General features: G+C 41.2%; 1 protein-coding gene across 8 annotated transcripts in view; it reads right to left on the bottom strand.

Annotated features, from left to right (window-relative positions):
• LOC109432167 (uncharacterized) overlaps window positions 1–24,963 on the bottom strand; it is a 166,187-nt gene extending 141,224 nt beyond the window's left edge. For 3 of the 8 annotated variants that reach the window (XM_029866945.2, XM_029866944.2, XM_019708485.3), the window contains exon 1: window positions 23,840–24,963. The gene's annotated coding sequence lies outside the window, so the exon portion shown is untranslated. The remainder of the gene's footprint in view (window positions 1–23,839) is intronic. The other 5 variants (XM_062846118.1, XM_062846120.1, XM_062846121.1 and 2 more) reach the window with 3 other exon arrangements.
• Window positions 24,964–26,210: the final 1,247 nt, after the last annotated feature.

Genomic DNA, 26,210 nt, shown 5'->3' with positions numbered 1-26,210 from the left:
AGCTCGCTGCTATTGGTTAGATCTTACAAAATCTAAAAATGATTTGATGATGATGTTCCAGGAGTAAATTGTTGATTTTTTTTTTAGATCTTTTATCTCTTATGTCAATCAAACCCATATCACTTTATGATCTCCATATCAGAGTATGCTATTATTGAGCTCTTTTCCTCTACTCGGGTATTGCCAAAGGCGGGGAAACCACCCGGAGACCCGTCGGCATATAGACCAATATGCTTGATTGACACGGCGGGGAAGGTGCTCGGAAATATCATCCTCAATAGAATGTTGAGGTTCACCGAGGGCGAAAATGGTCTTTCGAGCAACCAGTACGGCTTCAGGAAGGAGAGGTCCACCGTAGACGCTATCTTGTTGGTTACAAAAACCGCCGAGAAAGCACTCGAGCCTAAGAGGAGGGGAATTCGCTTTTGCGCGGTAGTGACTCTGGATGTAAGAAATGCGTTTAATAGCGCCAGCTGGTCTGCTATTGCTGATGCGCTCTTGCGTCTGGGGATACTGGAGTACCTGTACAAGATTCTCGGAAGTTACTTTCAGAATCGTGTACTAGTCTACGACACGGAGGTGGGTCGGAAGTGCTTTCACATAACCTCAGGAGTCCCGCAAGGTTCCATCCTGGGTCCGGTGTTATGGAATGTCATGTACGACGAGGTGTTGAGGTTAGAGTACCCAGTGGGAGTGGAGATAGTCGGATTTGCCGACGACATTACGCTCGAAGTCTACGGTGAAACGATCGAGGAGGTGAAGTTGACTACCGACCACTCGATCAAGGAAACTGGAGCTGGCTCACCACAAGACAGAGGTGACGGTTGTTAACAACCGGAAGTCGGAGCAGCAGACGGAGATCAGTGTAGGAGAGTGCACTATCCTGTCAAAGCGCTCCGTCAAACACTTGGGCGTGATGATCGACGATAAGCTTACCTTCGGTAGCCACGTCGATTATGCCTGTAAAAGAGCCTCCACAGCTATTGCGGCACTGTCCCGGATGATGTCCAATAGCTCTGCGGTGTACACCAGTAAGCGCAAGCTTCTGGCTAGTGTTGCTACGTCCATACTAAGGTATGGCGGCCCGGCGTGGGGCATCGCGCTAAGTACCAAATGCTACCGACGGAAGCTGGAAAGTACTTACAGGCTTATGTGCCTGAGGGTTGCGAGCGCGTACCGGCCTCTATAGTCAAATGGCAGCGCGCGTGGAACAGTTCCACCAAAGGAAGGTGGACCCATAGGTTGATACCGAGGGTAGGTAGTTGGATTAATAGGCGCCATGGGGAAGTTACATTCCACCTGACACAGGTCCTTACAGGTCATGGTTGCTTCCGACAGTATCTACACCGTTTCGGGCATACGGATTCTCCCGAATGCCCAGTGTGCAATGGTTTAAAGGAAACGGCGGAACACGTTTTGTTCGTGTGTCCGCGTTTTCGCACAATGCGTGACCGCATGCTTGCCACATGCGGGGAGGACACAAACCCGGACAACTTGGTCCAGAGGATGTGTAGGGATGAGTTTGGCTGGAATCGCCCATATCGTCTGGGAGCTACAGAGGAGGTGGCGCGTGGACTCGGAGAGTGGCTAGTCCATATGCAGTACAAGAGGTGGTCCAGGGGTTCGGAGTCGGCTTCGTAGGTCATACCGGTGCCCTGCGGTCGAGATCGACCCTTACAGCGATTAAGTGGCCGCGGAGAGGAAGTCCCGGTAGCGGTCCTGTCGTGGCGTCGGTCTACTGGGTTAGATCCGAGCCCGCGGTTGGAAAGGGGTCCCCGGCAAGGGTCGGGACAGGTGGAGACCCTGCTGTCAGCAACCTTCTGGTGCAGCTGATAGGGCCTGAAGGGTAGTGATACCCTTGCCTTCAGCAGGTCAGATCGGGTTGCACGTGGGCATCAGTTCTTGATGTCTGCAAAACAGTTGGGCGCGGGCGGGGTTGATCCGGCCGCCTTCCGAGGACAAAGGGAGTGGCGAGGACCACTCGGGAAACTGGCTAAACGCCAGCATGTTACCGTGATGGACTCTCCAGAGCGAGTCATCGAAGTTCGTTGCTGCTAGGCTACGCAGCTAACCTTGAGGGTGCGATGTGCACTAGCCCCTCTCTGGAGCAATACCTTCTTGGTGGTTCCGGAGAGACGTAGGGTTTGGCGACCATAGGAATGGTTTAGTGGGTACGAGGAGAGAGTAGTCCTGGCTTTTACTTTTGTTGTAGAAGACGGCCTCAGTCCTACACTACCCTAACCTTATTGTTAGGGTGTCTGTTGAGCAGATTATCCCCCTATGGTTTAGAAGGAAAAAAAAAGATGGGCCCAGAAAAGTTGGCCACCTGTCTGCATCGGCTAATAGTCAGGATCTGGGAATCCGAACAGCTACCGGAGGAGTGGAAGGAAGGTGTTATCTGCCCCATTCACAAGAAAGGAGACCATTTGGAATGTGAGAACTTCAGGGCGATCACTATTTTGAATGCTGCCTACAAAGTGCTATCCTGGATAATCTTCCGTCGTCTGTCACCTAAAACGAATGAGTTCGTGGGAAGTTACCAGGCTGGCTTTATCGACGGCTGGTCGACAACAGACCAGATCTTTACCCAAGCAGCACCTGCAACATCATCCGAAATGTGGTTTTCTATGCTTTGGTCTAAAAGAGTTGCAATAAAAGCGCACACAACTTCCATCTTGTCAGTTGAGTTGCATTTAAACTCCGAATATCGTTAAGTTGCAGCTTTGTTTCATAGGAATTACAAATAACATCGCATTTAACATCGATTTATGGAGGCGGAGCTTACATATTCCTCACAAGTGGCAATACAGTCAGCTTGCATTAAATGTGCTATGTAACACACATGAAACATCTTACTCTGGTTTGTTTGTTCAGATTAGGTTCCAAATGTGTTGCGGAAAACTTGCGCGTCTTTTCATTTTGACAGCTTTCTAACTTGTGGCAAAGACGGTACAATGAAGTAACCAGTAACTTCAGTAGTTTTTATGGTGCATTGAGCAGCAAATCTTTCACAGAGCTTCTGGTGTAGTGTGTAAGGTGAGTGGTTAATACTCCTGGTATCCATGGTTCGAGTCTGAATATATTTTTTTATTTTTTTTATCATTCCCCCTCTAGCTTAAGTTGCACAACGATTTAAAATTTGCGCTTTTTGCGTTTCAAAGAAGAAGCAATTGTGTTCTGTTGTCCTTAATTTGAACAGTGAATAAATTGCACTGATGTTGCTGGTACTGGCTTTGAAACAAGTCGTGTTGCTTGGGTACCGTACGGCAAATCCTCCAAAAATGCCGTGAATACCAGGTCCCAACGCATCACCTGTTCATCGACTTCAAAGCGGCATACGACAGTATCGACCGCGCAAAGCTATGGAGAATCATGGACGAAAACGGCTTTCCTGGGAAGCTGACTAGACTGATTAAAGCAACGATGGGCGGTGTGTAAAACTGCGTAAGGGTTTCGGGTGAACTATCCAGTTCATTCGAATCTCAACGGGGACTGCGACAAGGTGACGGACTCTTATGCCTACTCTTCAACATCGCCCTGGAAGGTGTGATGCGACCAGCCGGGCTCAACAGCCGGGGAACGATTTTCACAAAATCCGGTCAATTTGTGTGCTTTGCGGACGACATGGACATTATCGCTAGAACATTTGGAACGGTGGCAGAGCTGTACACCCGCCTGAAACGCGAAGCAGCAAAGGTCGGACTGGTGGTGAATGCCTCAAAAACAAAGTACATGCTGGTAGGCGGAACCGAACACGACCGGATCCGTCTTGGTAGTAATGTTACGATAGACGGGGATACTTTCGAGGTGGTGGAGGAATTCGTCTACCTCGGATCCTTACTGACGGCTGACAACAACGTAAGCCGTGAAATTCGAAGGTGCATCATCAGCGGAAGTCGGGCCTATTACGGGCTCCAGAAGAAACTGCGGTCGAAAAAGATTCACCCACGCACCAAATGCACCATGTACAAAACGCCAATAAGACCGGTGGTCCTCTACGGGCACGAGACATGGACCATGCTCGAGGAGGACCTACAAGCACTCGGAGTTTTCGAGCGACGCGTGCTAAGAACGATCTTCGGCGGTGTGCAGGAGAACGGTGTGTGGCGGAGATGGATGAACTAAGAGCTCGCTGCACTTTACGGGCAACCCAGCATCCAGAAGGTGGTCAAAGCCGGAAGGATATGGTGGGCATGTTGCAAGAATGCCGGACAACAACCCTGCAAAGATGGTGTTTGCAACGGATCCGGTTGGCACAAGAAGGCGTGGAGCGCAGAGAGCACGATGGGCGGACCAGGTGGAGCGTGACTTGGCGAGCATTAGGCGCGACCAAGGATGGAGAGCGGCAGCCACAAACCGAGTATTGTGGCGTACTATTGTTGATTATGTCTTGTCTTAATGATGTTGAACAAATAAATGTATGTATGTATGTACTATTTCAATTGATGTATCTATTTGAAACCTCAACAGAAAATACGTCATACAGGCTTATTTATCACATGATGGACCATTCCCTATAGATGCTTTCAATTATGTCATCACATACCGCACATCAGAAGACCTTCCGATAATTGATGGCAGTCATGCTAGTATTCAGCATATCATCTTGGATGCCTCAGACATTAACTTGTCTCGTTCGGGGAAGCAGGGACGGAACTTCAAGGGCTTGAAGACCCCCCCCTTTCTGTGAGTCCGGTGGGAGCCTAGGATTCTTTTCTAAGCGAACCATGTCGACACACCAGTGTGGACTTACTACCTTTGGCACCGGGAGGCGACCGTGCACCGGGGAATACGGGTTGCTTTATCAGAGTAAGCCTAGGAGGGGCTAATGCTAGCGCCGTCGTTCGTCCCATAAAACCATGGCGTGGCCATGTGTTCTTGACCTGTACTCAGCTCAGGTAACAAACTGGTAGGAAGTAGGTTCAGATGAACACTCGTGATCAGCGCTGATCCAGATCTGAGCTCAGCTTCCATGAGGGCCTGTGCCAACCATCCATCGGGTGGTTTCCCTGCTTGCGTAGATAACCATCAGGATCATTGGCGACTACTTTATTGGAAGTGAGCGGCTCTAAGGGGACTCAAAAGCAATGAATACTTTATCCCAAATCCAACTTAATCCGGAAACGAAACGACAGAGGGAATGGCGTTGAACCCATTCGCGCGAGAGGGATATGCGAGATCGTCATTAAAAAGGGCTGGTGCACGCTATGTCCAAAGGGAAGTATTATGAAAATCGAATGTACCTCAAATGTTCTCCATAGCTGGGAAACGTGATATTCTCGGCCTTTGCAGTCTTAAAGAGCAGCGAGAAACGATAATCTCTCTATATCCGACGGTTTCGGTAATATATTTTACCTTTTTGAAGGATTAGAGGTTACGTTCTCTTGTACATGTATAGTAATGCTCTACATCGGATAGTCTAGGTACATGGTTTTCGAGATGGCGCCCGTTGCGGTGCATGTGTCGCGAATTTTTTGCGAGCTACTGTATCGTGGGAGGCTTTTTGCTATAAAAATCTAGCTTTTTGGCTCGCGCTCTATGCTATAATCGCACTGTTTTATCGCCTACTGCAAAGGCCGAGAATATCACGTTTCCCAGCTAAAGATCCCACAGTCGAAAGCAACCATTTCCGTTATTCCATAGGATCGTAGGTTTGGACCTCTACATAGTTTCAGAGTCTGTGCGGTTTAAAATATTTCATCTAGGGTTTTTCGTTTTTTTTTTCCTATTTTCCCATACAAATGACGAAAAAAGTCATTTTAAGGGAAATTACATCCCATATAAAAATGTATCGGAAAAACCCAAGATGGATTGTTTTAAATCGCACTTATTAATAGGTCCAAAAATACGGTTCTAGCGAATAAAGTTTGAGGTACATTCACTTTTCATAATACTTCCCTTTGGACATAGCGTGTGGTGTCCTTCCAGCGAGCAAGCTGCAGGAGGTTTAACAGGAGAAGAACGAGGCAGCGCAGTGCCGGCCGAGGAAGCGCAGATGACCGGCACGGACCACACGCGGGCGCTGAACTGAAACAGGAGCGGGCTACCAAATAAGTTGGTAGTTACCGAACAACTAGACGAGCTGATCGGCTTCACGAGCGGGCGGACAAATATCAGCAAGGATGGATGACCGAAATCTGCCGAGAAGACGTGGCCCGCGGGGGGGCAAGATACATCCGGCAGAGACGGGCGGAAAGCCGGAAAAAAGAAACGGCGACCAGCGCGAGCAACCAGGCTCCCAAGTCGGTTGCGAAACGCGCATGGGCAGGGAAACCAAGCACCAAGAGACCAACCCTAAGAGAAATAGGGGCCAACCGGACCAAGGAAAGGAGAACCCCGAGTTGAGAAAAGTAAAACTAGCCCGCAAGCGCGAATGGAGTGACGCACTGGTCTTAAAAACTAAGGCACAAATACCGAGGTGCTGAGAGCCATGCGAGACAAAAATCGTCTCTCACCGCACGGCGCGGATGTAAAAAGCATCCGGTGCATCAGGACAGGAGAGATGATGCCAGTGAAGAAGGAGGCGGTCAAGAAAGGCAGCACCTACAAGGCAATAGCTCAGGAGATATTGGGCGAAAAAGTACAGGTCTGGGCCCTAACGACGCGACGGAGGCGACTTAACCTGAACGAGATCACTGACGCAGAAGATCTCGCAGCCGCACTTAATCAGCAGTGCGTGTTGGATGCACCTAGTTTATCGATTCACCTGCGAGAGGATCCAGCAGGCACGCAGATCGCCACGATCAAGCTCCCGGTAGGAGAGGTGAACAAGGCGACTGCAGTCGGCCGAGGCGTGCTTCAAGTGCTTCGAGTAAGGACACAAGCCGTAGCCGTGTAAAGGCCCCGACAGGAGCAAATTCTGCTGAAAGTGCGGAGTGGAATGCCACATCGTTTTCCATTACAACTTGGCACTAAAATACCTTATTTGCACGGCGTATAAGGGTCGCACGACGAGTGGGCCTAAATTCCCAGGTACGCGAGAAGGTCGAACCAACTGACGGTAACACAGGTCATACAGCTAAACCTGAACCACTGTGGCAGTCAATCTCGGAGTCAAGTACAGGTATCGTCCCTCTGGGTAGCGGATAAGGCTACCCAGGATAAGGATTTAGGTAGAAGCGGTAATTTTCCGGTCAAGGAAATAATTTCCACGTCGCTCGAGGGCTTCGCCATAGCAGTTGTTACGCTCCCACCAGGTGGCCAGGTGGCCAATAGACGAGTTCTCGTCTATGCTGGATTCACTATCAAGCGCACTAGTGGGATTGAGTCCCGTGGTCATCGGTAGAGACTTCAACGCCTGGGCAATTGTGTGGGGTAGCCGCTCGCCTAATGCGAGTGGCTGGGCTCTACTCTACTAGACTGATTGTGGAAGTCGCGAACGTAGGCGACAAAAAACTACAGTATGAACGATGCAGAGTCCGAAATTCATGTGACCTTCTGTTGCCCAGGTCTAAACCGTAGCTCGGACTAGAGGTTCGACGATGGATACATGCACAGTGACCATCTGGCGATTCAGTACAGGGTGGAACACGGAGAAAGACGGCCACATCCGAAGGTCATCGACCGTCATCGGGGATGACTGACCTCGCGTTTCGATAAGCCTAGTCAGTACTAAAAGCCATGCGTGTGACGCCGCAATGCCAAGGCGACCACTACCCAGAAATGGACGTATACCTGCAGCTCTAGGGGGGAATGGGTTGAAAACCACGGAGCTAGAAGGAGGATGCAAAAAGCTCGCACCGATGAGGGAAAATGGAGCGAAATTAAGGGGCGGTTAAAATGGCGTTAAACAAAGAGATTAAGTATTTCGGATTTCAGTCACGGGAAAGAGCGTTGATAATTTTATATTATGCCAACGTTTCGATCCTTGGGTTGGATCTTCTCCCTGAGGACCCCTGAGGCAATGATATAAAATTATCAATGCTTTTCCCGTGGCTGAAAGCCAAAAAACTCCTTAGCTATCAAAAATCCCAGTCGAATATTTCCAAAAAGAGATTAAGGTGCGTGAGCGAGCGTGCTTTGAAAATCTCTGCCCGGCAGCTAACACGACCTCTCGGGGTGATGCCTACAGAGTAATCATGGCCAAAACGAAAGGCGCCTCAGTACCGCCAGAACGTTCCCCCGAGATGTTGCAAAAGATTATGGAAACGTTGTTTCCGCGCCATGATACACGGTCCTCCGTCCCCTATGGCCAAATCGACCAAAGTTAGGTCGCCCTGGTAACGAACGACGAACTCATCGCAATAGCGCCGTCGCTCAAGTTGAAGAAGGCTCCGGGTCCGGATGGTATCCCGACAGTAGCCATCAAGACGGTCATCGTGACTAGCCCAGACATGTTCAGAATGGCCATGCAAATGTGCCTAGACAGAGGCGTATTTCCGGAGAGGTGAAAAAGGCAAAGATTGGTTCTACTGCCCATACCCGGGAAGCTACCTGGCGACCCGTCGGCATACAGACCTACCTGCCCTCTGAATACCGCCGGGAAACTGTTGGATCAGATCATTTTGTCGAGGCTAGTGGGCTATAGCGGGAAACCCGATTACTCTGGCCTCTCACTCAGCATAGGGGCAGGTTTTGTCCCAGTAGAGACTTTATGTCAGAGATCGAAGTAGACGTTGGTAGGCGACAGTCGGAAAGAAACTTGTCGTTATGAAAATTTGCTTGACTTCCTCTGGCATATATATGTAGTATATTTGTGTCTGCCACGCAATATCCAAGTGTAAAATAGTCATTGCCAAATAATGCACTCAGTTACTGATACAGTTACAAGCTGAGAAGCAGGCCTTGTCCCAGTTAGGACGTAAAACCAAAAAGAAGAAAAAGAAGAAAAAAGAAAAGAAGAAGAATGAAAAGAATAAAAATAACAAGAAGAAGAAAAATAAATAGAAGCAATAGGTTAAACATGCTCAAAGTTACTTTGTCATGTACTTACCCATTTGTCAACAAATTGGTAAGAGCAGTATGGAGAAAGATCGAGCATGTTTAACCTGCTTCATTGAACATGAATATTATTGTTTGTTGGTTAAATAAATTAAGCGTCAAAGCCCCAGGTTGTTCCTACACTATGTACATATACACCTGTTTATTACTTTGTCTACATATTTGAGGAGCACTGTAAAGCTGTTTTAAAGACTACATCGCTGTTACTTTGTCGCAATGACCTATTGAATAACATCTCATCATAATCATCATCACACACAAAGGAAACCCCTTTCAGTAGATATTGGCAAAGCTTACCTACACATTTTTTTACTCTAGCTTCCGTCCGTGTCTTTCACGGCCCATTTCACTTTCAATTTGCAATGTTCACCTATCCAAATAACAAAACAGCAGGACCGACCGCTGGCACTGGTGGTGTTGTGTGGGAAATTGCGCTACTGTAGTCCGAAACAAAGGCCCCCACAATGACCACATCAGCGACGCAATCAAAAGGCCGTTATCATAAGTCAATGACGTTGTGCTTACTACCTACTAACCTTCCGGTTCCGCGCCAAGTATCTTTCCATGTATCTTTTGCTGTTCAACGGTTGTAATTTGTTGTAAATGGTACGTAATTGAAAAACAGGCATCTATTGAATCCGCATGGGCGAGCATGGACATATTTGTTATCATCAACATGAATTAAAATCCCAGGTGAATGGTGAGCCCAGCATCAGCAAAGAATCAAGAGACCAGCATCCGCCATGACACGGTCCACGGATGAGGCGGCCGGCCGTCGTTCGTCTGGCTCAGCTGATTGATGTTATCACGTGGCTAGGTACGTTCGAAGTTGCTCGACGGTACAAGTGGATAGCGAAATTACCGTGCAAAGCTGCAAGTAAGTAGTTGAGCGAACAGTGGGCAATAATTGACGAATTAAATTTTCAATAGCATTGGCAAATCGGTTCGATTTGAATCAGCAAGGAAGGCCAGTTGAATACCATGAGATAAACGTAGAATTGATTCAGCTTTGCTACTGAATGATTTCTATGAATGGTAGACCAAAAGGGAATACCGGGAATTGAGCGATTTTATATTTATATTAGCTTGTGAGAGATCAATTGTTTTCATATTGAGTTGCGTCAAAAGAAAGCGAATTATCTAATTAATGGAATGTTAGTTGAAAGTGAAATTAACCTATATATTTAATATCGATTCTTATGATGCGTCATCATTTTTACATCACTGCACCACCAGTTAGCTTCTAAAAAATCACAGAAGTATTTCTTCCTGAGCACAGAAAAAATACTGAGCGGATTTCGTTAACAACACTTGTTTGATTTCCAAAAACACTTCAATTAATGAGCAGAGCTGCCAAATATCAGTCATGTCAGTTGACTACTGATTTTGCACCATCGCACAGTGGAGCACCTAGTACAGTGACCCCACACCGATGAATCACCTCAATTTTGTACACTATTAATGAATCACCATGTTGATCAAATGAGTGATCCATAAACTGTGGTCATTTTTGCCGATTCATAAATTGTGGGGTCACTGTACATCAAAACTGATCAAAATTATTTTAACGTATTTTCGCCACCCAAATACAATCCAAATTAGTAATGAAACGTATTTCATAGTTTTCAATGAATTTTATAACAATAAATTCACCTAGCAGTAAGTAACAACCAATCTAACCCACTTCAACAAGATTTTTTTTAATATGTAATACAACCATTCCATAGAAAATCGATATAGTGTCTCCAATCATCGTGATACTTGGTGGTTTTGTTGTTTATCGAAAATAATTAGACCCGTATTTTTTTTATTTCGTCATTAGGGTGACCAATTTTAAGATTGTAAAAATCATAATTTTTCGAAGCCAAAACTTTTTCGTAAAATCACAGCTTTTGAACCAGTTGACCGATTTTAAACTTCTTTTTTTAGCTTGAAAGCTGTTGAATTCTAGTTTTCAGCAAAAATATGTTCAGATGGCCAAATAGTGTTTTTAGGCAAACAATATCATATAATAATATAATTATCACGATTTTTTCAAAGTATTGCAACTTTTGAAACCGGAAACATCCGGAAGGTTTTCTTTCTGCATTTGAAAGAGGAACAATAGTTTTATCATACACTAAAAGAAGATTTCACGGAAACAGCCGGAAAATCAACTTATTTCATTTTGAATGTACGGTAAAGGATTCCATCAATGTTTTTTTTTTACAATATTTCCATATATTGTATGTAAACTTATCGTCAATTTGTTTGGGTTTCAAATTAACAGAACAACAACATTAACCTTCTTTAACAAACTGCATCGTTGAATTGATTAACTATCAATTTTATTCACTTTGTACGGTCAAAACTTGCACGCGCTGTGAGATATATCAAAGAAAACGGCTGAAATTCAGCTTTACTAAACCTCTTCTGATAAGGGTAAACAAAACATTTGGACACTGCTTAGCTGTCAAACGATTACACGATAACTACACTTGGCAAAAACACAACGGAAAACCCAACTACTTCATTTTGAGTTTTTCTACTTATGATCAGGTTTTGCCATGATTTACTCCAATGTGCATCGTCACTATCACTGTAGTCCGATCAATATCAAAACGATAGTGACCGGCAACGACTTGATACTGACCCACACTCCAGAGCACTATCATAGCAACTGAACTGATATTTTTGTGGTTTTAACCAAAACTCAAAATGTTTTGTGACCATCATACGAAACTTTTTATTCTGTACCACATATTTAAATTTCATCACTTTAAGTGTTTATTTTGATTTTTAAACGAATTTTAAAGATGGTCTATCAATGATATCTACCCGCCATCGCAATCAGTCCAGTTGTGATGGGAAAAGAAAAGTGACGGTGACGCGGTGACTCAACAGAGCACACGCTGACTTGGATCGCAGTCAGCCTGTCAAAATCGGCAGTTTGCCTACCATTCAGCCATTCCATAGAAAAACGATATATGTATGTAGTGCATCTCCGATTGTCGTGAAACTTGGTGGGCTTGTAGTTCTTCGGAAATAATTAGACCCGTATTTTTTTTTATTTCGTCATTAGGGTGACCAATTTTCATATAGGGTGGTCCAAAAAATCAAGGTTTTTCAAAACTAAAAATTTTTAAAAAATCGAAACTTTTGAACCATTTGACCGATTTTAAACTTCTTTTTTTTTGTTTGAAAGCTATTGAATTGTAGTTTTCAGGAAAAATACGTTAAAAATGTAAAGAGTTTAATAAAATATGCAAATATATTAGTATTTTCACGTTTTCATGGTCTCGGGACCAAAGAGGTACAAAACAGAACAACATACATTTCTGGTGTTTTGATACATATGTTACGCCAAATTTCCTGAATTTTCTGGTAAAAATATAAAACCAGGGTACCTCTTTAATCCCGAGTCCATGAAAACGTGAAAAAAACTAATATATTTGCATATTTTATAGTACTCTTTACATTTTAGCCCCTTTAACGTATTTTTCCTGAAATCTACAATTCAATAGCTTTCAAACAAAAAAAAAAGAAATTTGAAATCGGTCAAATGGTTCAAAAGTTACGATTTTTTGAAAATTTTTAGTTTTGAAAAACCTTGATTTTTTGGACCACCCTATATGAAAATTTGTCACCCTAATGCCGAAATAAAAAAAAAATACGGGTCTAATTATTTCCGAAGAACTACAAGCCCACCAAGTTTCACGAGAATCGGAGATGCACTATATCGTTTTTCTATGGAATGGCTGCATTGATAGTGACAGATAGCAACTCTGTTAACCCACGAGCGATCGCGCTGTTGTATTCTGTACAACACGTTGAAAAAATCTCGCTTTTTGTACTCAGCATAAGCGTGGTGCTGACGCAGGTAGTCAACCGCGCGAGTTACGGAAGGTTAATGAGAACCCATTATGTGCAGAGCCGTAGCGCCCTTGGTAAGAACTCATATAAGCAATCCACAACTCGGCAACTTTTTTTCAAAAGTTTCTTTTTAAATTTTTTGCATTATTTTTCTTAAGAATTTTTTGAAAGTTTTCCAATTTTTTTCCAAAAAAAAGATCTAAGAAAGCCTGATTTTTTTTTTGAAATTGTGAATAATCGATAAGGTTATCTAAAATTGGCCGAAACATCCCCGGGATCCCCGAAAGGAACTTTTTAAGAAATCCCGAAAGAGATCTACTGATAAATTCTCAGAGGGAACTACTGAAGCAATCCCCGGAGGAAACCCCTGGAAGAATCCCAAGAGAATGGATGAATCTACGTTGAAAATCGAATCGGTGGGCACATGCTATAGTTCTGAGTTGTCCAAAGACTGAAAGCTGAAAAAGTTTCCCGGTACAAACTCCCAGCAGTCGAAAGCATCCAGGGAATCCACTAGAGGAATTTCTAAAGAAATTCCCAGTGGGAACTCCTGGATGGATTCTAAGGGAGATCTACTGGAGCAATCCTCAGAGGGAACTCCTGGAGGAATTCCCAGAGAAAACTTCTGGGGATTCCTCCGGGAATTGATTCTGAAGATTTCAATGGATGATCCTTCTGGGGATTTCTCCAGGACTTCCTTCCGTAATTTATCCAAGAGTTTTCTCAGGATATTTTGCAGAAGTTCATTCTGGTAATTTCATTGGAAGTTTCTTCATAAAGTTTGTCCAGGAAATCTCTTTGGGGATTCTTTAAGGTTTGTTTGTTTTGGGAATTCCTTCAGGAGTTCTGTACATTTCTGCAGGATTATTCTTTCTAGAATTTACTTCAGGAATTTCAATGGAAGTTCCCATAGGGTTTTTTTTTTTCAGGAGCTCCCTCTAAGGTGTCCTCCAGGAGTTCCTTCTTGAAATTTCTTGATTTCCTCTGGAGGTTCCTCCAGTAGTTTCTCCTGAGGTTTTCTCTAGGAGGGTTCTTCCAGGAGATTCCTCCTGGGGTTCCCTCTGGCAGCAGATCTTTCTGAGAATTCTTCTAGAAAATTCCTACCGGGAATTTCCCAGCAGTTTGTTCAGAGAGTTTCTCCAGGTTTTTTTTTAAATTTTTATTTTGTGTACTTAACTATAGCTAATTCTATACTAGTTCCTCCAGGTGTTCCTGGAAGAAGATCTGCAGAAATTCCTTCAAATTTCTTCAAACGGTTGTTTTAAGGATTCCCCAGGGTAGTCACTTGCGGATTCCTTCTGAAGCTTCTTCTAGAATTTTTTCCACCTGGGTAGTCCTCCATGTGTTTTTTTGTCGTGATTTCTGCAACAGTTCCCTATTTGGTTTCCCAGGATTTCCTTTTTGGGAGTTCCCTCGGAAGATTTCTTCAAAAATGTTGTATGGGTATTGCCTCAAGAGATCTTTTCAAAGATTTCTGTTGGACTGTATTCTTGGGATTCTTCCAAGACTTCGTTTATGGATGACTTTAGATATTCGGTCTGGGGATTCTTCCAGAAATTCCTGCTAGGGGTTATTCCTAGAGTTTTTTTTACATTCCTCTTGAAGCTCATTCAAGCGATTTCTCTTGGAACTTTTGTTATCGATTCTACCTCATAGAAATTCCTATACAGGAAGAACTATAAGAGGAATTCTCAGAAGCAACTTCTGAGGAAATTCTCAAAGTCTTGGTAGAATCCCCAAAGGGAATTTCTGGTATGCTTCCCTGTTGAGTACCCGTATGTTTACTGCTTCGGGTGTATAATAGGCTGCGGCTTATTCTTCAAAAGTTTTTGAAACCTGGAATTCGTAAGCTCTTTTGGATTCAAATGACAGTAACCTCTGAGTTTGAGCCAAAAATATTTAGATTTAGAGATGGCGCAATCGCCTCAGAGTTGAATTTTCGAGTAATAAAAAAGTGTTTTCACTTCAAGCGCCATAACTCTCTAAGTTTTCAACCGAATTTCAATAATTTTTATGAATCTCTCATAAATAAATTTTCAAAAATACCCATTCAACATTAATTTTTTGCAAAGTCACGCAAAATATGAGTTTTTACAGATTTTATTTATTGTTTTCTTCTTTTTACAAAAAAAAACAACTTTAGAGTCCAATAACTTTTTAATCGTTTGACCAATTTCGTTTTTTAAGCGTGCTTTTAAAGATATTTTTGTTGTCTAAGAGTTCTGTGAATAAACTGTACTTTTAAAAATCGTTTCAAAATGGATAAATACCAAAAAAACCGTTCAAAAACACGTATTTTATTAGAAAAATCAGAATTTTGGCAAAATTGTAATTGTTTTCATGCTTAGTTTCGGGATAAAAGCGAAAAATTTATTCTAAATAATCATATGGAAGCCTTAAACTTCAATTTTTGAAGTGTTTAATTTTTATTTTTTTCCAAAGTCACGTAAAATTTGGGTTTTTTATTGTTTTCGGGTATCTTTTCAGTGTAGCGTAAAATTAATACAAGGACTATTTGTTTAATTCCGACGTTTCGGCCATTGGACTCGGCCTTCCTCAGGGGATATAAACTTGCAACTAGTTTTCGTATGTTTCGTACGACTATCCACCAACGCAACCACGAAACCAAACCAAATGCGGTGTCCAGGAAAAGAACTTTGTAAAAACATAGGACAATTCAGCGCAAAGCTTTTAGCAGCATACGAGGGGCGGTGCAACTTTATATCCCCAGAGAAACATCGAGTCCAATGGCCGAAACGTCAGAATTAAACAAGTAGCACTTGTCTTGATGTTACGCTAGACTGAAAAGCCACTCGAAAACGGCAGACAATTAAACGTTCCATAATAAACACAAAATTTCCCATAAATAATTCCAAAAGTCCCAGTGAAGAAACAGGGGTGAAAGCAGTAATAAATAACAAAAGTTCCATAAACAAATAGAAAAATGCATAAATAAATCAAAACTTTCCATAAATAATTGATTTTTGAGCAATTAAAAACGTCAAAAATGCAATGAATAAATCAACTGTTGCAATAAAAAAAGCCAATTTTCCCACCAAATAACTTCGAATTTTCCATAAATAAATCCGATTTTTCCATAATAAATTAGAAAATTCACAATAAAAAAATATCGAAAAAGCAATAAAAAATTAAAAAAATGCAATAAAAAATGACGAAATTACCCATGAAAAACAAATGCAGGAAAGTAAGAGACAGTGAAATGCTGAATCGCACTTATATGACTGAAACGACTGAAAAGCTTGCGTAACTATGATTGCAATTTATCGAGCAATTGCTTGCTGTCCGAACTCGCTATCGCTCGTCGGACCTAAAAAAAGGATAACATCTATGTTTGCATTATACCGGGCAAATTCTTGGATCTGTGGTTTGCCTAGAACCGAAACGATGCAGTTGCGGTGCATCGGATATCGGAAACTTCGGCGGCCTTCTGCCGCCACAGTTCCTCAATCCTCTATGCGGCTTCGCCGCATAGTCTATGTGTTTTTTGGCTTAAAATGCATTTACGTTTATTGCTCGTTTTTTGACATTTATTGATAATTTAGTTTTCCGTTTATTGCACTTTTTGAATTATTTATTGCTTTTTAGATATTTTTTATTGCGATTTTTCTAATTTATTATGGAAAAATCGGATTTATTTATGGAAAATTCGAAGTTTTTTGGTGGGAAAATTGGCTTTTTTTATTGCAACAGTTGAATTATTCATTGCATTTTTGACGTTTTTAATTGCTCAAAAATCAATTATTTATGGAAACTTTTGATTTATTTATGCATTTTTCTATTTGTTTATGGAACTTTTGTTATTTATTACTGATTACACCCCTGCTTCTTCACTGGGACTTTAGGAATTATTTATGACGAATGATCACTTTCTTATGAGTCGTTTATATTTTAGCCCTCGAAAACAGTTCATTCTACAGTCGAACCTAATTCAAAAAAGTTTTTAATGATTTAGTTTTTTTAATACCTTTAGGGTCCGATAACTTTTCAATCGTTCAAACAATTTCAAATCTTTAGGCATGCTTTTATAGATATTTTTGTTGCCTTTACGATTGTACGACAACAGTATGAATCACTAGGGGAATGACTGAAGAAGTTCTGCGGAAATTTTTCAAGGAATTCCAGAAGGAATTTCTGAAAAACTTCCTGATGACAAATTTGGAGAAATTTCTCGAGAAACCCCCTGGTGGAATTCCTTGAAATGTCTATTGAGGAAAAATTCAGTTGATAAAATTCTTGGAACGTTCTGTGTACATATTTCAGAATGAATTCTTGGAGATACGTTTGCGTAAGCGTCTGTAATGATCGCCCCAACAAACAACCACTTATTTTACAAGCACTTTTACGATGAATTAATTCAACACGATGCTGTCGCCACAACCTTTGTTCAGGTTTTGTTCACACAAATTTGGAGAAACTATAAAGTATAGTGTTGTGTACCAACTGAACTATTTGTTGGTCAATCATTTTATAACTATATATTAAAGCTATTATTCAGTTTTACCAAAATGATTAAAAATAAACAAAATGCATTTTTTTTTTTCAATTTCCACGAGAATTTACGATTGGCACTTATGCAGTGAACACTATTGTAAAATAATAACTACTCATAAAGTTACCTAAATCAAGATTCAAACTCGAGACCTGTCGATTGCCAGCCACATGCCTTCCTATCTGTGCCAACCTTGCGATGATGAATTGAAGCGCTCAAATCAAAATATAAACTTCTCGTGGTTTAATAATGATCACACGTCGACTCCCATTCAGCAGTGGTGAATTAGCACAGAACATTATAATTAACAATTGAACAACTCATTAATTGAGCTGCTGTTCAGTTAAAAACCCGTTTGTTCATTCCGTACTCTGAGTCGAAGCATGATGAAATGAAAGCCTTTATTTGACTTGTGAAAAACACATTACACAGATACATGTGCTAATTTTTAAATGAACTTAACAAGCAGAAAGGTCTTGCTAAACTATTTTGTAAAGCAATTACTGCAAGTCGAATAAAAATCTTATTGAACGTTTGAAAAGTGTTTTTTTTATTGCTAGATTTCTAGCTGCACTCTGAATAGAGTTGAAACCTCTACACTAGACCCGAAGATAGAAAAGAGTACGTAATCTTTCAGAAGCAGTTTGCCAGCCGTACGCGGAAAATGATATCCATTAAGACACTGTTATAAACTGACTTAAAAAGTTACGGTAGAAGATTGGAAAGTTTTCTTTTGGTCAGTCAGTCAGGATTTGCGTATGTAGTGTTATGGTCACACAATTTGTGTTTGTTTTCTTGCTTGATTTTGTGGTATGGTTCCATTCAATATGTATTTCTCCTCGTTAAGTCAGTTGTCGTATGTTTGTTTTATTTTCAACGAATCAATCGAACCCCGTATGTTAAATTCTGGGTCCAATTGTTTTCTTGATTTCGCTAATCGTTTTCTACTTTCATCTCTTGTACGTGTCCTTAAATAATCATCGGTCCAAAACCCACAAATTTTTTTGTATTTATTCCTAAAGCAGGAAAAAGAGACAAAACAAATCCAAAATCTTTTAGGCCTATTAGTCTCACAGCGACCATACTTAAAATTATGGAAAAGATATTAGACGAATACATAAAATCAAAATATCTACCAAACAATCCTCTCAACAGAAATCAATTTGCTTATCAACCCAACAAATCAACGGTGACAGCTCTTCATGAGCTAGTTACAAAAATTGAAAGCACACTTGACAGAAAAGAAATAGCTCTTGTAGCATTTCATGATATTGAGGGTGCTTTTGATAATGCATCATACAATTCTATTGAAAACTCAATGGTAAAGAGAAATTTCGAGCCTTGGGTCAAAGAATGGGTTATGGAAATGCTTAATAGCCGACAAGTATCTGCTGAATTAGGAGAATCATCTATTACAGTGAAGATCACAAGGGGTTGTCCTCAAGGAGGTGTACTTTCACCCTTGATATGGTCGCTTGTAGATGATCTTCTCAATAAATTAGTGGAAAAAGGCTTCGAAGTTATCGGCTTTGCAGATGACCTAGTTATAATAGTTCGTGGAAAATTCGATAACATCATCACAGATAGAATGTTAAAACGAGGGGTTAAACATCAGCCTTCAAAAACAGTTTTAATACCGTTCACTCGCAAAAGAAAAATCACTATGAAAGCTTTAACAATAAACGGAATTGTCTTACAATATTCGTCGAATGTAAAATTTCTAGGAGTAATTCTAGATGACAAACTAAATTGGAACTTACACTTAGAGAAGGTAATTAACAAAGCCACAGCTGCTCTGTGGATAAGTAAGAAAACTTTTGGAAGAAAATGGGGACTTAAACCAAAAATGATACATTGGATGTATACAGTTATAGTTAAACCTAGGATAGTTTATGCGTCATTTGTATGGTGGCCGAAAACTAAACAGCTTAGTGCACAAAAAAAGCTTAGGAAATTACAACGTTTGGCTTGTATAGCTATAACAGGAGCAATGCATAATACACCGTCAAAAGCCTTAGAGGCGGCTCTTAATAAGCTTCCACTGCATCAATATGTTCAAATGGAAGCTGGAAAGAGTGCACTTAGGATAAGGAGAACCACTATCTTATTAGAAGGTAATCTTTTCGGGCATCTAAGTATACTGAAAATTTTTCCAATCAATCCATTACTAGTGATGAACGAAGACTGGATGGATAAAAAGCTGAACTTAGATATACCGTTCGAAGTGGTTGATACTCACCGCTAAGTATGGGAATCAGGGGGTAATATCTCACCAGGATCGGTTATATTCTATACAGATGGATCAAAAATGAATGAAGGCACTGGAGCTGGAATTACAGGCCCAGGGCTTAATAGTTCAATACCAATGTGGAAATGGACAACTCTGGCGTTTGATTTGAATAGGTCGTATGTTTGCTGTGATTCCTATGCAGATTCGACCTATTCAAATCGAACTCCAGAACTGTTTTCCTTGCAGAAATATATGCTATTTTAAAATCTGCATCTGTATGTCTAAAACGAGGATACAGGCATACACGAATATGCATATTTTCAGATAGTCAAGCGGCTTTGAATGCGTTAATGTCCTTCATATGCCAGTCCAAACTGGTGTAGGAATGTATGAGTGGCTTAGTGAACAACAATCTAATTATTGAAATAATTTACTAAAAGTTGTGTTGATGAAAGGTTAGGTTATTCGGTAATCCACCGTCGAATTCAGTGTATCAGTTGAGCGTAATTCAATGGTCCACTGCAAAAATTTATGCTAGCCAACTTACTTTCACAGAAAATTTGATGTATGAGCGGTGCCGACACCTCTCAAACGTCAAATTTCGTGTGAGAGTGAGCAGGCCAATATAAATTCGGGCAGTAATCCATATCACTGGGTCTCTTGTGATCATTTGCTGATGTTTCTCAACTGCGTTTTGGGCCTGGAACAAATGGCTGATACATCCTACAGGTTCAGCTGAACTGAACTGAAGTTCGGTAAGTTCGTTCCGATTTCTACTAGTCGCGTCTAAACGGTAATGTGAACTTAATGTTTTATTTTTTACCTGAATGGTCACAACTGTATTAATAAGACATCATCGTACATCGTGCCTACCCTAACGATTTTTTTAAATATTGTTTTGTTTTAATAGTCATTACAATAGAAAGCTGTGGTGCATCGTCGATAACATAAATAGAGGGAGGGAAAGGTCAAATAATATGCTTGTTTCGTTTCAGAGAGCTAGTAATGGCGCTTAAGCATAGGCATTAAGGCCAGGGCAGATGGGATAAATGCCAGTGTCCCATCCCTGGAAGCTGAGGACCAAGGAGTGACTTTAACCGTCTTAGCAAAGTCACTCCCACCGATTCACTTGTATTTTGGTATCAAATAAACGGAACGGTTGCTTCGAGATGTCCCTGTTCTGTGACTTAAATGTGGAACCAGCATTGGTTTCCACAGCAACGTTTCGTATCGCTGCACAGTAGGCCTGGCCGCTATAATGCTTGTAATACATCTCCGATGTACAATAAGTACTAATAACGACAAGAAAAATGATAGGAGTAGTCGATTCTCTCATTTTCCAGGATTTTTTCAATGAATGAATATGTATGTGAAGACTAGACTAGAATCAACGAAGAAATTCCTGGATATATACTACCCGGCATGAATATGGAATCGCATATGGCAACATTCATACTGAATATAGCAGCACCCTAAAAGGTTTTGCATCACCCTAAAATGTAATTATTTCAGGGCTATGAGGCACATATCACTTATGACCCGCCTAATTCTCTTTGTAAATGTAACTCGTACCCACGTGCATCTAGATCCGACCTACCTGTACTTGTACCCACATACTAATTGGTTCTAGGTTTACACCGTTTTCCCTCCATATTTTGTGTGATGCAAAACTTTTTGGGTGGTGCCCACTCCCTTCGATTTTATGTTCAAACACCATTCCCCTAAAACGAAACGGTTGGTACGGTTGTCCCCGTTTCGTTTCTTCCTTTATTCAATTCAAAAAGGTTCGTCAATCATGTTACATATTCATAAGTAAATGACCTGATTGCCTTATTTTTTTGAATTTTCTACCGACCCATTAGTCTGCACAGTCGGCCTGACCATTTTATTATTTGTGTCACGTCTCTGACATGCTGCAAACAATAATGCTGACAAGAAAATAACAAAAAAAAAGATGTTTCCAGGATGCTTTTCAATACTGATTGTGCAAGCACTAGTATATAATAGAATAGAATAGAATATGCAAAACTTGCAATACTGAGTATGGCAACGATTCCATTATTGGCGGGTAGTGTATTCCTGCGGGAATTTTCAATGCCATCTAGAAAGCAATTCCTGAATGGTGGGCTTCTTATGAAAGTAGATGTAAGAATTTCTTAAGAAATCTCCGAATTTCTTTTCTAAAGGAATCACTAGAATAAATCACAAAAAAATTGAAAGAATTTCTGTTAAAAATCTCTGAAGGATTCCCTAAAGAAACTTCCGTTGGATTTTCTAAATGAATCCCTAGAAAAATTTCTTAAACAATCCCCGGTGAAGTTCCAGCAAAAGCACATGCATATTTACCAAAAAAAAACTCCTGGAATATTGTTTTGAAAAGCCGAGGGAGTAGTTTCTGAAAAAAAAACAAATCTTAGTAGAGTTCCGGGTCGAACTAAGCGGTGTAATTTGTGTAGCAATCCATGGACCAATTTTGGAAGGATTTCATAGCAGATTTCCTCAAGAAATCATTGGACACACTTATGGAAGAATCTCATAAAGAGTTTCTGAAGCAACCCCCAGAGAAATTTGTAAGCCCTGGAAGAATTTGTGAAGGGAACTTTGGAAAAATTGTGAATGATTTTCACAAGATATCCTTGGAGAAATTTTTGGAAGAATTCTGAACTTTTGATTTTCTGAAGAAATCACCGAAAACATTTCTGAATAAATCCATGGATGATTTCCTAAAAGACTTCTCTAACGGATTTCTAAAAGAAACTATGGAGAAATTTCTGAGGAAATGCATGGAAGTTTTCGCAGAGGAGTTCTTTGATAAGTTACTGCAAGATCATCTGTAGGAAGCAATTCATTGAGGATGTTCTGAAAGAACTTTTACGAAGAAATCGTAGAAGTTTTCTTGAGTAGAATACCTGGAGAAATCATAGAAATTTGTATGAGAGTTCTTAAAAAAAACTTCTGGAATTATCTTTAGGAGAAATTTTAAGGAAGAATTGTCGGAGAAATCTCTCCTTAGGAATTTTTAAAGAGTCCATAGAGGGATTTCTGGGGCAAACAAACAAACATTCAAACTGCAGTGGACTGATTAGACTGAAAATTATCTTGTACCGACTTTTCCAGCCCTCTAAGCAGATTACCCTCTTCGAATGAGTGTAATCAGTTTCGTACACACTAAGATCAGCTCGGTATTTTTTCCATCTTTTTACTGAGTTCTCAACAGCAGATTTGACTCGGTTCGCTCGGTTGTTTATTTTGCGGATATTCTGTACATGAATTACCAAGCTCAGCTAAGAAACTGTCAAAAGTTACTGAAGCACGGTAAATATCGTTACTGGTGAACGGTAAATACGATTACCGAGTGTACCGAGATAAATCTGCCGTTGAAAACTCAGTAAAAAGATTGAAAAATTACTGAATTCAGTGAAAAAATTACTGAGCTGGAACTTCTGAATCTTAGTGTGTACCTTTTAATTGCTTATCCTTTTACAGATACGCGTATTTCGACTACTCTTTGTAATCTTCCTCAGTGTTATGTCGTTTTCGTTTTTGATTCAGTTCCAACCTGGGTTGGAACTGGATCAGATCACAGTTTCAACCCCAACCCGACTTCGGTTTCGCTTGTACTAAAGTTTGTTTGACGATGTTTGTTTACACATTTTCCGCCGATCCAGTTCCAACCCAGGTTCAAAAACGAATTCGACATTAGTTATCCACCACAGAGTGGATAACTGACATTGAGGAAGATTACAAGTGGTGGTCGAAATACGCGTATCTGTCAAAGGATAAGCAATTAGGGCGGAATTAAAAGGTACGAAACTGATTACACTCTTCTGAAAATTATGTTGATTAAGCATAGTATGTAAGCAAATAAACGACCAATTTTCAAAAGCATTTCATGAAGTAGTACTCTGAAATACTTGTGTTTTGAAAATATACGAAATGATCGTCTTCTTTCATTTTATATACTTTATTAAAACTTCTATGGCAGCAAGAAAGCGCAAAGCTTAGAGATGCTAAATGTTACGGACAGCAGTATTTGCATCTTCTACCAAGAGAAATACGTGACATGACACGATTAAAACGCGCATTCGTGTTCACTGCATCTTAATGCATAAACTATGTCAGTAGTTTTCTACGTGCTTAAATTTTAATGACTGCATCCTACTTTCCAAATTACCCAGCAAAAAAGAGTTTATGGATCTTGTTCGCGATGTATACAGATGTTGTTAACCTAATTTATAAAAGTGATCAATTCCAATCATTACCCTTCCAGATTGCCTTCAACCTGTTGACCCTTCCCATCTACTCACCGTCGTCGCCGAAGACGTTGATCACTCACTTAGCATTTATTCCAGATTCCGATATTGCAGGCTTTTCCGCACCATTATCAGCTCTGCATCTCTCCAGCTCTAGAAACCAAGAAGCCCCAGCAGCGGTCAGAAGCACCTGTCCAGACTTTGCAATTTGGCGACTTTCACTTGGCCTCCACAAACCACTCACTTCTTTTTCAAAATTTCTGTACGACACTGCTAACTACACTACACTTCACTTCGGGTTATTGGAGATTGATCATGTCACGGAAGCTCTGGCCCAGAATTCAGCACATTTCCCGGTCCAGCGATCAATTTGCACACCGATTAACAATGCAATTAAACTTTTAATATTTTGTTTTCTTTTTCGACTGTTTCGTCTCCTGATCACTCAGCTATCTCAGATTGATTGCCAGTTCGATCAATCGAGTTGACGCGTTTTATGATAAGCGGACATCAATTTCACTTCACAATCCACCATTCCTGGCCGGTTTTTAGATTTCAAATCACCAACGACACCAATCAATCAGATTGCGGGCAGCACTCTCAAATTTTTGAGTTATTTTTCCCTTCGCGCGGCTCGGACCGGTTTGATTTGCTCGCACAAAAAGATGCAAATTTCTGGCGGTATTGAATATCAATCGATCGCATTCTATGTGAATAGAAATTGTGGGCTGAGTTCCGCCAAGGACCGGAGGTTATATCAAGGTTTATCGCGGAACCGATCTTCAAAGTGGAAAAATATCTAACCGAGTTGTGCAGTAAATCAGCTTCGAAACCCGTAAACACTAAGCCACCAAGCCACAATGCGCGAAACGCCTAAGTGTTGAATTCGCGCCACTTTTGTTTTCAAACAAAATTTACCGATCTTTCCGGGAAATTTTGTTGTTGTTTGTTGGCCCGCGGATCGCGACTAACTGACTGACGACGGTGTCGATTGCATCCAGAAGCCCCCCAACCAGCAACTGCACGGCGGCGTGCGGCAAGTCTCCTTCTCACACTCACTCGCCTCGCCGTTTGCTTGGCGCGAACTTCAGCGACGACGTCTTTCCTTCTGTTTTGGGCTCTGTTTTGATTATGACTTATGCTCTCACTCTCAGTTTTATTTGCGTCTTTCCCGTACATTCGCGGGCGCGGAAAGGTGATCGCATCTGTTTGGAAAAATAAATCAATTAAGACATGACTTAAGACTTAAATAATAGAAAGGAACAAAAATCGTTCAAATGCTTTTGTTTTTCTTCTTGGTAGGGAATCGCGCCACTTGGGCGGTGGCTTCTATATTCGTCTGTTTTCCACTATAACTCAGTCAAATTTGAACCAATTGACACAACTGTTGGAATGTGTTGAGATATGTATAGTATCTACCCGTGTACAACATTTCAAGTCAATTGGTTCAAAATCGACTGAGCTATAGTGGAAAACAGGCGAATATAGAAGCCACCGCCCAAGTGGCGCGATACCCTACAATATTCGCACAAGAACGAAGCCAACATCTCAGCTCAGTTATTAGCCAAGCGTATACATTGAATTTATGAAAATAAAATTGAGAGTTTTCAACCCTCCCTTTTCCTTCGTAGTTAGGGTAAATGTACCAATAGTGGTGCTATTAGTAGCTCCTTGTAGTAAAATAATTGAATAGAATTGATAATACCATAAAATAAAAAGTCTAAGGCACCCTACACACTACTCAAACCGTTTGACCAACATTGCCACCGCCCCCAGGTTGGTCGAACCAGCGAATGTTTCTACAACCGTATGACGAACTGCCAAATCGTGTTGCACCAACATGTCACTTTGGTTGCACCAACATCATCCCCCATTTGAAATCGCACTGTGTTTGTGCAACAACACTACACACGGTACGATTGGTTCGTCAAACATTGGCTCCGCCCACCGTTGGTTTGAGTAAAATCAAACTGGTTTGATTTTTGCCGACCAAACCGTCAATCGTCAAATCGGTTTGACGAACTGCCAAATCGGTTCGTCAAGCAGCATCACACACGGTCAAACACAGCACCAACTCAACCACCAACCTGGGGGCGGAGTCAATGTTGGTCAAACCGTTTGAGTAGTGTGTAGGGTGCCTAACAGCGTTAATCGGTAGTATTCCACTTGAATTTGCTAGGAAAATGTAAAAACCATTATTTATTCCAGTTTTTGTAAATAAATCACTTGCACCAACTATAGGTACACGGTTCCTATTATGGAAGTAAAATTCAACACTGGTTCCTATAGTGGCGCATCCCATTGAATTCTTATGGGACCCACCACTATAGGAACACTACCACCACTATAGGTGCAAAGGAGCAAAAAAATAAGGAAAATAATTGTTTAAAATCGGGTTTTCGGCAAATCCTGAACACAATACTGA

The sequence above is a fragment of the Aedes albopictus genome, chromosome 1 (assembly GCF_035046485.1).
Source record: "Aedes albopictus strain Foshan chromosome 1, AalbF5, whole genome shotgun sequence".
Classification (NCBI taxonomy): domain Eukaryota; kingdom Metazoa; phylum Arthropoda; class Insecta; order Diptera; family Culicidae; genus Aedes; species Aedes albopictus.
The sequence above is the reverse complement of the archived record's forward strand: the minus strand, read 5'-3'. Positions and strand labels throughout refer to the sequence as shown.